This window comes from Mesoplodon densirostris, chromosome 16 (genome assembly GCF_025265405.1).
Source record: "Mesoplodon densirostris isolate mMesDen1 chromosome 16, mMesDen1 primary haplotype, whole genome shotgun sequence".
Classification (NCBI taxonomy): domain Eukaryota; kingdom Metazoa; phylum Chordata; class Mammalia; order Artiodactyla; family Ziphiidae; genus Mesoplodon; species Mesoplodon densirostris.
In genome coordinates, this window is record NC_082676.1 from 74,167,444 (window position 1) to 74,181,014 (window position 13,571).

Sequence of the window (13,571 nt, forward strand, 5' to 3'; positions counted from 1 at the left end):
TTAGAGTTTTCTCTAGACATTTGCCCAGGAGTGGGATTGCTGAATCATATGGTAATTCTTTTCTTAGTTTTTTTCAGGAAACTCCATACTGTTTTTCATCGTGGATACACCAATTTAGATTCTCAACAACAGTTTAGGAGGGTTCCCTTTTCTCCATACCCCCTCTACCATTTGTTATTTGTAGACTTTTTAATGATGGCCATTCTAACAGGTGTGAGGTGGTATCTTATTGTAGATTTGATTTGCATTTCTCTAATAATTAGTGATGTTGAGCATCTTTTCATGTGCCTGTTGGTCATTTGTATGTCTTCTTTGGAGATATGTCTATTTTAGACCTGGAGATTACCTTATCTTACTTTCTGAAGTAAATCAGAAAGAGAAAGACATATACCATATGATATCACTTATATGCAGATCTAAAATGTTATACAAATGAATTTATGTACAGAAACAGACTCACAGATATAGAGAACAGACTTGTGGTTAACAAGGGGGAGGGGAATGATGGATTGGGAGCTTGGGACTAGGGAATGCAAACAATCATACATAGAATGGGTAAACAACAAGGTCCTACTGTATAGCACAGGGAACTATATTCAATATCCTGTGATAAACCATATTGGAAAAGAATAGGAAAAGAAAATATATATATATATATAGTTATATATATATATAGTTATATATATATATAACTGAATCACTTTGCTGAACAGCAGAAATTAATACAACATTATAAATCAACTATACTTCTATAAAATAAGTTTTAAAAAATCACACTGGACTTGGGTTTTAGCAATCATCTAGTACCAAGCTCCACTGCGACCAACAAATCTTGAACTTACAGAGTAATTACAAACTAATTACACATCTTTTCCTGTGAAATTCTGTGACTTTTTGCCTTTGTCAACCCCAAACTTGAAGGTTGTGAAGGGTCTAGGAAACAGCCTTCACAGATGCAATTCTTCTTCTTATAAAACTATATATGAGTAAAATTTCAATGTTTCAATTGTCTCTGTTTCTTTTAAAGGTCCTCCCCTTATCCCACATTTTTACAATTTTTATTTTGAGATTTTAGCTTTTTATTGTGACAGAATATACAAAACAAAAATATTGCCATTTTAACCATTTTTAATTAACACTTTAGTGGTATTAAGTACAGTCACATAGTTGTACAACCATCACTGCTCTCCATCTCCAGAACTTTTCACCATCCTAAACTAAAGCTCTATTCTTATTAAATAATAACTCCTCATTACCTACTCTTCCCAGCCCTTGTTTCTATTTTCTATTTCTATAAATTTCACTATTCTAGGTACCTCATATAAGTGGAACCATATAATACCTGTACTACAGGGATCCTGTATAACCTTCACTCAGTTTCCACCAAAGGTAACATTTTGCTTTATTTTAGTATAATATCACAACCGGGAAATTAATATTAATACAAACCATTGATTTTATTCCTATTTTACCATCTTACTTACACCGTTCTGTGTGTGTGTGTGTGTGTATGTGAGCATATGTATATTTAGTTCCATGACAGTTTTATCACATGTGTAGACTGGTGTTACAATCACCAGAGTTCCAACATAAGGATCCCTCATACTACACTTTCATAGCCATGGCCACCTCCTGACCTCTCCTTCTCACTAACCTCTGAAATCCATTACTATATGTTCCAATCTCTATAATTTTGTTATTTCAAGAATGTTTTGTGAACGGAATCACAGAACGTGTAACAGTTTGGGACTGACTTTTTTTACTCAGCATAATTCCATGGCAACCCATCTAAGTTATTGTGTGGATTAGGAGTTTAATCATTTTTATTCTTGAGTAGTATTCCATGGTATGAATATACCACAATTTGTTTAACCATTCACATGTTGAAGAGCACTTGAGTTGTTTCAGTTTTCAGCTATTAAAAATAAAACTGCTGTGAACATTTAGGTACAGGTATTTGGAAGGATATAAGTTTTCATTTCCTGGAATAAAAGTCCAAGAGTGAAATTGCTGTGTTGTATAATAAATGCATATTTAGATTTGTTAGAAAATGACATACATTTTCAAGCGTAGCTTTATCATTTTGCATACTCACCAGCAATCTGTGTGTGATCCAGTTTCTCTTCATCCTTGCCAGCATTTGGTTTTATACTATTTTCAAAATTTTATCTGGATAATGATGTTCAACATCTTCTTTTGTGCTTATTTGCCATTTGTGTATTCTTTTGGTGAAATGTCTGTCCTGTCTTTTGACAATTTTCTTATTGTATTTTTTGCTTTTGTTTTTACTTTTGAGTTTTGAGAGTTCTTTTTGTGTTCTAGATGCAAGTCTTTTGCCAGATATTTGATTTGCAAACATCTTCTCCAAGTCTGTTATTTGTCTTTTTATTGTCTTAACATGAAAGTGTTAAATTTAATGAGGACCAGTTTATCTTTTTTTTTCCTTTTATTGATGGTAATTTTGGTGTTCAGTCTTAGAATTGTTTGCCTAGCATTAGGTCCTAAAGACATTTTTCTAAATGTTTCATAATTTTACAAGTTAAAATTAAGTCTATGGTCCATTTTGAGTTAATATTTATAGAATTTAACAGATTTAACTTGAGGTCCATTTTGTTTACTTGTGGATATCCAACTCCTCCAGACCACTTATTGAAAAGGTATCCTTGGGACGTTTGGTTTCCATACTAACATTTAAAAGACTTGGAAGTTGTCACTCCCATGCTTACAACAGGAAAAAAAAAAAAACTGAATAAACTGAAAAACAAAAAATTTTTACATTCTTCAGAGAATTGAGATCATAGGTCAACAAGCTACTGCAAAAATTGGATAGGGAGACAGCTACAGAGAACTACAATTTACCAGGACCAGAAGCCCAGGAGCAGAAACTCACTGCTGGAGCCAGTACCCATAGAAACAATTAAACTGCAATTGATGGATCACTAGAGGTTTAGTGTGGACTAGGTCCAGAGATAAAAACTCCCTGTGGGGGCGCAATCTTAGGAAAGCTTTCCACAGTTTCATGAGTTTTACCTCCAGGAACCCCAGCAAGTTCTCACTGTAAAGATATGAGAGAAATCTTCTACTTCCAACGGGGGAAGGGAACAAAAAACAAAAAGCTAAGAAACTCTGCTGAAAGTCACAGTGCAGGGACTCTGGCCCAGTTTAAAAAAAAGTGGAGAGTTAATCATAAATTATAGGATGCTTCCCCTCGCAACATCTTACTAGAATATCCACGGGGCTCCAGAATATGTGATACAAACATTGATAGAATTGCAAGGAGAAATAGGCAAATCCACTGTGACAGCTAGAGACTTCAACACATCTGTATCTGTATTTGGCTGATCATACAGGCACAGTTTCAGTAAGGATATAGTTGAAATTAAGAGCAACATCAATCAACTCAATCTAATTGGCATCTATAGAATACTTTATCCAACAAAGGCAGAATACATATTCTTCTTAAGCTCACATGGAACATTCACCAAGCTAGAGTACATTCTGGATCATAAAACACATTTTAACAAATTTAAAAGAATGAAAGTCATACAAAATAAGCTCTCAGCCTACATTGAAATTAAACTAGAAATTAATAATAGAAAGATAGCCAAAAAATCATAAAGCATTGGGAGACTAAACACACCCTTCTAAATAACATGTAGGTCTAAGAAGAAATATCAAGAGAAATATTTTAATAGTTTTAAGTAATTTAAAATAAAAATACAACATGGGCCAGCAAGTTATCATTCAACCTGAACTGCCCATCATGTACTTGGCATTATCTGACAACAGAGCCATAAGTTGTGCATGCACAGCAACACTCCATCATCAAATGGAAGTGGTGTATAAAAGATCAGCTCCAGCACACCCTGAAGACACAAACAAAATACATAAAGAAGTACCTAACTGCCCATGGTTTCCTACTTTTTTTACACTACCTTCTCTCTCCCAGTTTGCACCTTTGACCAGCTGACAGAAGAAAATAAAATTCTGGTCTGGTTTAAAGGTGATTCTGCATAATATGCAGGTACCACTGGAAAATGGACAACTGTGCACTACAGCCCCTTTTTGAGATATCCCTGAAGGACAGTTGTAAAGGGAAATCCTGAAAGTAGGCAGAACTTCGAGCACTGCACATAGCTTTTTATTTTCCTTGGGCATAGAAATGGAGCTGTGCAGTTATCTATTGATTCATGGACTGTGACCAATGGTTTGGTTGGATGGTTAAGGACCTGTAATAAAAATGACTAGAAATTGATGACAAGAGAGTCTGAGGAACAGGCACATAGATAGAACTCTCTAATTGAGCAAAACATGTGAAGATCTTTGTGTCCCATGTCAATGCCCACTAAAAGGAGACCTCAACAGAGGAGGATTTTAATAATCAAGTGGATAGAATGACCCATTCTGTGGATATCAGTCAACCTCTTTCCTCAGCCATTCTTGCCATTACTCATGAGCAATGTATCCACAGTGACAGGGATGGAGATTGTACATGGGCTCAGGAACAAGGATTTCCACTCATCAAGGCCACCTTGGCTATAGACTCTGCTGAGTGTCCAATCTGCCAATAATAAAAAAGAGTACTGAGTCCCTGATATGCCACCATCATCTTTGGTTGATCAACCAGCTACCTGGGTGGCATGGAAGGGGAAGTGCTTTGTTCTTAGTGGAATAGACAGTTATTCTGGATAGAGAATAACCTTCCCTGCATGCAGTGCTTCCACCAAACCTACCATCTGTGGACTTACAGAATGCTTTATCCACCATCATGGTATTACATACAACATTGTTTCTGATAAAGGAACTCACTTCACTGAAAAAGAAGCATGACAATGGATTAATGCAGATGGAATTCACTGGTATTACCATGTTCTCCATCATCATGAAACAGCTGGCTTGATAGAATGCTGAAATGGCCTTTTGAAAACTGTTACAGCACCAGTTATGTGGCAATAGTTTGCATTGATGTGGCAAGTTTTTCTAGGAGGCTGTGTATGCTCTGAATTAGCATCCAATATATGGTGCTCTTTCTCTAATAGCAAGAATTTATGGGTCCAGGAATAAAGGGGTAGAAATGGGACTGGCACCACTCACTATTATACCTAGTGACCCACTACCAAAATTTTGCTTCCTGTTTCTTCACCCCTGTGTTCTAGTGGCCTAGAGATCATAGTTCCAAGAGGTATAATGCTTCTACCAAGAAACACAATAATGATCCCTACGAACTTAAGTTAAGACTGCTGTTCATCCACTTTGGGCTCCACTTGCCTTTGAATCAATAGGGAAAGAAGGGAATTCTCTGTTGACTGGGGTGATTAATCTTGAGTACGAAGTGGACATTTGACTAATGTTCCCCAATGGAGGTAAGGAAGATTATGTCTGGAATATAGGACTTTAAGGTGCTTCTTATATTACCATGCCCTGTGATTAAGGCTAACCCTAATCCTAATCAACAACACCTTAATCCAGGCAGAACTACTAATGGCTCAGACCCTTCAGGAATGAAGGTTTTGATCCCCCACCAACTAAAGAATCAGGGCCAGCTGAAGTGCCTCCTGAGGGCAAAGAGAATATAAAATGAGTAGTAGAATGTAGTTATAAATATATCTACAACCACATGACCAGCTACAGAAATGTGAATTGTCATGGCTTTTCATTTTCATGACTCTTTTCTCTTATTTCTTATGAATGTGTGTGTGGAAATATATATATATGGATGAATTTCACATTTATTCTCTAAGCTTGTGGAAAAGAAACCCTCATTGTACTCTACATCCATAAAATAAAATAGGCACTCATCTACCAAATACTTGTTGAATTAACTGAGTATATTTCTGTATGTATAAAATACTGTACTAAATAATATCTTCCAAGACCATTAACTTTATGGTTCTTATTTGAAGAATTAAGTAGATCATACCTGATAGTCTCTTTTTTAATAAGAATAACTCAGAGTTATTCTTCTGAAAGTTTATATTTGACATCCGAAGTAGACAACTTCTGCCCAAGAAAATCTCTGGCCTTTCCTCCCCTTTTAAAACAAGTATATCATTTTTTTCCCATTCATCATGGAAAAATAATTTATTTAGTTAAATAAGCTCTGGGTAAACTATTCCACAATGCAGACTATTTAGGAATTTGAATCTTGTCTTTTTATATGTCCTAGAATTGAAATTTGCTTTATCTACCAGCAACTTATATGTAATGATGATAATTTTGCTTCTAAGTCCAGATTAGGTGTTCTCCTAGGAGAAAAGAGCTTGCTTCTTAGCATCAGGTAATCTTCAGCACACACTAAAGTGTACAAGGATAGAGAGGATGACATCTAAGAAAAATAAGAAACTGGCCCCCTCTGTGGAATCCAATTTGAATCTGGAACATCTTCAATCCTGTTCTCACAGTGAGCCACATATAAGTATATGAAAACCAAATTGTTATACTCACACTAATTACACCCTTCTCAAGAATCCAAACTGTGTTTATTTAGAATACCCTTTAGAAATTTCTAATAATATGCCAATCAGTTGTCCTCTCATCTTCACCTTTGAGGTATTTTAAAGGAGATTATCTCTTGTGAAACATGCTGTTGTTCATGCATGAAAATATTTTGTATAAATACATGGCTAGAGTTCATTCAAATGAGAGATGCAAAAAAAACATTTGCATGCAATTCTGAACACTGGGAGCAAAATGTCCCTCAGTGTTCAAGATCCAAAGGGATAATTCTCTTCCTTGTTCTTCACCTTTTGGTTATGGAACCCATGAAAGAGCATGATGTGTCTTCATTTTTAAATGAGCATATCACCATATTTTTGTCAATATCTTTTAGCAGGCATTACGAGAACAGTCAAAATTAACCCAGCTGCAGGTATGCATAGATATCCTTTCTCAACTTTCTTTCAAGATGAAGGAAAATGTGGTCCTTTTCACTCAGTTAATGACCAAGCACTGCTTTATCTCTCCTTGAAGAATTTTGGAAGAGAGTGGCTTCCATGGAGGAAATGTTGGTTTTGTTGTTTATGTGGTTGGGCAGTTTATATGATGGCTGATTGGAAAATCTGTTCTTTCCTTTTCCTTTCATGTATCTCTGTATCAAGAGCAATATGCAACTAATAAAGTAAATAGGACAGGGTGGAATGAAGATTAGGACAAGCCCCAAACCAGCTCTACAAATAATTCATCCTAATTAAAAGTTGGTCTCATTTCTACCACATGTGAAAATGCTGACAACAAAAACAAATACATATGCTATTTAGATACTGAGTTATTGTTTTACTTTAGTTTTCTTTGACCTATGAATCTATAGTTTTTTTGAGTTTTTCATTTTTAATTTAATTTTGCTTATTATTTTTCTTTTGGGTTATCTATAGCATAAATTTGATTTGTCAACCTACAATTGTGTGAGAGCTGAAGCTCTCAACATGTTTTAAACTTTTGTCTCTTCAGTAGTTTTAGTTGTTGTCAACCTCTTTGTAGAAAACAAAAAACAGAGGGTCTCAAATGAGTCCCTGGGATGGTCCGCCAAGTGAGGGACCTTGGCTTCATGCAGGAATTAATTCAAGAATAAGCCATAGTAAAGTGAAATCAGGTTTATTTAGAGAGATACACACTCCATAGCCAGAGTGTGAGCTATCTCAGAAGGCGAGAGCAGCAGCCCCAGGACATGGGGTCCAGTCTCAGATGGTGAGAACAGTGCTGGGAGAAACACATACCATAGACAGAATGTGGACTGTCTCAAAAGGCAAAAGAGGCCCTGAGGTGTGGGATGATTAGTTTTTATGGGCTGGGTAATTTTATAGGATAATGAGTGGGAGAAATATTCTATCTTGCAGAAGGGTTGTGAAGTTCCACGAATTGGGGAACCATCCAATTTTTCGCCTTTTATAGCCGGCCTCAGAACTATCTTGGCACCTGTGGGTGTGTCATTTAGAAGCTAATGCATTACAATGAGTGTATAATGAGGTGAAGGTCTACTGGAAGTCAAATCTTTGTCTATCTTGGGCCTCGTAGGTTCTAACTGTTTTTCGTGGTATCCTGTTCTTAATGGCTGTGTCTTTCTTTTAATGGTTGTACCCTCCTTGCTGTCTCAAAATTAGTAGTAAATAAGAAAGGAAAGAAAAAATAAGAATAGTGAATTGAACTAGGATGTGGAAATAAACATAAATTTTAAAGTGGTACTAATACAGCCTTTATAATTAATAAGAAGAGACCACAAGTTTATATTTAAGACCTTTTTAGCACCCAGGTGAAACAGACAAACCTTAACCAGTTACACAATTCACTACAACCATAACTTAGCAGATATAAAATTATTCCTCTATAAGACAGACTATTTGAATCCAAAAGCAAGCAAACAAACAAAAACTGGCATATGCAAGATGTTTGCTGACAATTTTAAAAGAAAATAAAATGTAATATATGGCTGTCTGAGAAAGATAATTTTTTCACTTAAAAAAAAGGACAAAGCACATGATATGTTACCGGAAGGGGGAACACTTCCAAGGCCCGAGATTGGGCTTTTGTCTAACTCTCAGAAATTCATTGTCAGAGGAGACATTCGTGCTGACATAGAAAAATACTTTATTGGGAAGGGGTGCCTGGGCAGAGAGCATTAGGGTAAGGGAATCCAGGGAGACTGATCTGCTGCATGGCTCACAGTCTCCAGTTTTATGGTGATAGGATTAGCTTTTGGGGTTGTCTCTGGCCAATCATTTTGCTTGTGCCCATATTTGGTCTAACTCAGGATCCTTACTGCAGCTCTCATATCTCTCAGCCAAGATGGATTCTAGTGTGAGGGTTTCTGTGAGGTTGGCTGGACATATTATGGACTGGCATCTCCTCCCTCCTTTTGCCCCCCGACCCCAAAATTCTCCTGGTTAGTTTTCAGCAGTACCTCCTGTCATGAGACAACTTATGCAAGGAATTACTATTGTGCCTGGGAGAGGCAGGCAGTTTTCATCAATGATTCTCTAACAATGTGAGCAAAGAACATCTAGAGAACAAGAAACAGATCTTAGAAATTTAAAATGTGACTCTTCAAAGGAAAATAAAAAGTAATTCCACAGAGTTGAAAAATAAATTTGAGCAAGTGTGCGTGTGTGTGTGTGTGTGTGAGAGAGAAAGAGAGAGAGAGAGAGAAAGAGGAAAGAAAATGACCAAAAAGTCACAAAATATTATATATCTAGGCATTCTAACATGTGATAAAAAAGGAATCTCTGATAAAGAAAATAGAACAAAACATGGAGATAAAACAATAATTATCAAGGAAATTATCTTTAAATACTAATTTGTCTAGATCTGAATACTGAATGGCACAAGCCTTAGGATTTAAGGTGGCCATACACAAAATACACATATTTTAAAATACCTTATGTAATTCATGAATTTTCAGAATGCCAAGGATATGCAGAAAGCATTAAAATTTCCAGAAAGAAAGTACCGACCTCTTATAAATAAACAAGAATCAGACTGAACTCATACTTAACTAACAATGCTGGATCTCAGAAAGAAATGTTTCAGTAATATTTCCAGTGGTCTTAGAACAAAAGAAAATATTTTTTATCTTAATTCTAAAACCAGCGTAAGTGTCAATCAGGGCTAAATTAAAGAGATTTTAGATATTCTAGGATTCATAACGTGTTACCTCCCATGCACTCTTTGTTACATTGTGCATGTGTTTAACAGTAATAAAAGATGAAGAAAAAAATCTTCCTTAAAATGGGTTAGCTTTTCCTGCTTTCTGTGTTTGACCTAACCTGTTGCTTTCAGATTTACAGAAAAATACCTCAAATCTTCCATGTAGACTCTTGAACATGGATGATTTTATATATACGACAAAATACTTCAGAATTTATAACATCTGGAGGAGAAATGTACTTTTTATAGGAACTCTTGGTTTAAATCAGATTTGGGGGGCAGAAAAGGAGTGTTTAACTTGCTTAATAAACCGTCTTCTTACATACTTTAAAAATCAGCTCAGCTGTACCATCAATAATTAACAGAGTTCTATGAAAGCATTTTCTGTTCATTCTAATGGACTCAGCAGGACCCCTGTTAGGCACAGTTTTGTAAGTGGGCTCCCATTACTGCCCCCAGTTGAAAGTAAACATATGGTGTCTCTTTTAATATTTGCTTTGTTTCCAGATTCACGCCTATTCTCCTTGTAATTATTTTGAACTAGTGGAATTGTAGTCCATTTTCTTCTTGAGCGTTTTATTAATTTTTTTCATTATGAAAGGGAATGTGACTGCACATATCCTGGGTGTTAAAATTCAAGGAAATAATCCCATCTAAGTTATTTCTGATGTCAAATCACACAATCCAGAAATCAAGCTATAGTATAATCTAAAAAAGTATAAGCTTTATTAAAAGCCATTCTAAGTTACAGGAAATTGAAGTTAGGGGGGTGTATTACTAGACATTTCATAAGACATTTCCATGAGATGTAAAGGCAGATTTCCAGCCTTTTTATGGCCTGAGTACACCCTGAATACACTATGTCTTGGTTAACAGATTTAAAGTTAAAATATGTTAATAGCAAATGTTATTAAAGTGTGTCCAGCCTATTTTTACAGAAAATGATGAAGCAAAGCAGATTGGAACAAAATCATAGACTTGCATTGGCCAGTGGCTGGAGAAAACAGTGTAGTGCTATGTAACAAAAGTCATGGCCAGAATCTGTCAATAAAATCTCTTAAAAGAATTAAGTGGCTTTGCAATGCCAAGGATAAGAAAAAAATTTCTCTAAATTAATGTTAACATTGCCTTTTGTAAAAATTCAAAGTAATTTGCAGTTAGAAGGGAGAGCAGGGCACAGTTCATTGTACCTATGGTATGAATAATATAGGAAGGATGTGCTATATATTTTTCATATACATATACATATATATATATATATATATGGCATATGTATGCATACCCATGTGTGCATATGCATATCACATCCTTTCTACAATCATACTGCATGTGTAGTAAATGCAAACATATGCTCCCCCCATCCACAAACTCATTGTCAAGAAATAACAAGGCAACTGAGGTTTTTCATAGCTTTTAAAAAATAGTTTATTTGTATGTTTTTATGATTGTGCCATTAAACAGGTGAATGCAGAGACCAATATTTTCAACACCATATACCTACCACCCAGATTTAACTAATGATGTTGATATATGGACATATTTGCTTTCACATCTTCTTCTCTTCTCTTAAATAAATACAATGTGACAGATAAAGTTGATGCCACCCTTTGTCTCCATTTCTTTCCAGACTTCACCTCTACACTGAAACTGGTGAATATCAATACCATTTAGGCTTTTATACTTTACAATCTATGTGTGGTCTGTAAACAGTGGTATTTTCCATGCACTTTTAAAATGTATACATATGTTAGCATCCTTATGAATTCTTGTGCAACTCATTTTATTTACTCAATGTTCAATCTTTTAAATAATGATATAATGAATACATTTAAACAGGCCTTCTTAGGCACACGTTTGAGGTTCTTTTGAAAACACATAACTCAAAGTGAAATTGCTGTATGATAGGCTATAAGCATCTTTGTTTTTGTTTTTTTTAGACATTGTCATACTGCTTCCCAAATACTTATACTATTTATATTCCCACTAGAAGAAAATATGGAATATACCATTTATCCACATCTTCAACAATACCTGCTATTGTTTTTTCCAGTATATATAGCAATATGGGAAAAATGTTATTTCTCTCTCTCTCTCTCTGTGATTGTATGTGTGTGTGTAAATACATACACATACAACTATATGTTTTTAACTTTTAGATAGTTGTATAGGTATAACACAAAAAGTTTTAACAAGAGAAATCTACATGATTTAACAAGTATGAAATATGAGTCAACATTTGCACACTCAATCAAATTTTACTCTCTATGTAGATTTTGAAATGGTTTTATTACAACAATTTATCAGTAAATAAATAAAATTTTTTAAAAAACAAGACACTTATCCAGGCTACACTGCTTTTATGAATATATTTGGGTCAGAATCTGTTTGTTCTCAGAGTTCATTGATTTTCCACTATCTTAGTATATGTTTGTCACACCTTAGCTCATGAAACACTTTTATGTACATATTTGCTTTGCAGGAAAGACACTCTATTTAGATTTAAGTCATGTTTCTAGTGTAAGGCTTACATGGGTTAACATTTAGTCTAATTTTTTAGAATCTTAAATATATTAACTCTTATTTTTTTAAAATTAGGAAAACAAAAAGGGATATGAAGTCACTGAGAAACATAATCAGAGGCACATAGGTGATGATAAAAGATTTGAACACAGTTGTGCTTCCAAGTCTTTTGCTCTGGGCTTTTAGTTCATTTGTTGGTTTTTATTTTGTTTTGACTGAGGAAACTAAGATAGAAATCTGCAGGGACTTTGTTTCATGAGGGGAACGAACATTGGTTAAAGAAAATTGGTTTAGGTTAACCTTAGAGAGGGAAGAGGACAGGAAATCATTGACTTTTTAAGTCACTGGCCTAGAAAAGTTGGGTAAGAGCTTCCAACTGGCCAAAGAACTTGTAAGAGGTCCTATGGGACTGGAGAGTATGAGAAGGGAAATATAGCTTGAGGCATATTTCTAAAGTTAAAAGAGAAAGGACATTTGCTTATATGGACATGATATCAGGAATTGACCCAGATGAACCAAAGAAAAATAATGCCACTGTCTTGTCCTCATGAAAATCATTAGAAAAATGATCCCAGTTATCAGATATTATGATACATTTCCATGTGGCAGTTTGCAATTTATTCTTCACTCTGAGTTACAGGAATTTTTCCCACATGCAGCTTGCTTTATCACTTAATGTTTGGCTATTCAGTGCAGAAGTCTCCAAGAGTCTTTGTGTTTCTGTTCATTTTTTGATACTTGAGAGAATACGAGGTCTGAACTACAGCCTGGGTAAATAATTGTAAGTGCACATGAGCAGCAATATAACAGAGTTTTTACTAACACTGGTTCTGGAATCCTAGGTGCAATCCTGGCTCCAATACTCACAAGCCTAGAGACCCTGAGCTCTCAGTTTTGGTTTTCTCATTTGTTAAATGAAGAATTGGGGTGGTTCATATTTCACAAAGATTAAAGAAAATTAAACATATAAAGCAATTAGCAAAATGCCTGACACTTAATAAACATTGATGCATGTTAACTATTATTATTATCATTTAGCACTACATAAATATGTGGTAGAGCTTTAAGGAACACTCTAATAGACACACAGATACAAATAACCAGTAGAGCAAAATCAGTAGAAAGGGTTGAGTATGTAGGACAATGAACTGCATCTTGGCCAAACCCAGGTAGCAGTTACCTGGACAAAGAGGATTGGAGAATGTGTCAGAAGTTTTTGATGTCAATGGAATTCAAGAGGAAAGAGTTTCTAATAATGAAATGTGCCTGGAACAAGATGATAAATTGTGTCTCCTTTCTCTCCATAATATTGAAATGACAGAAATAAAGATGTAAAAGGGAAAAAAAATGAACCATAGGCATGGAAAAGAAAAAAGGATATCTTCATTAGATGAGTAATTTTTTTTGAAATGTCT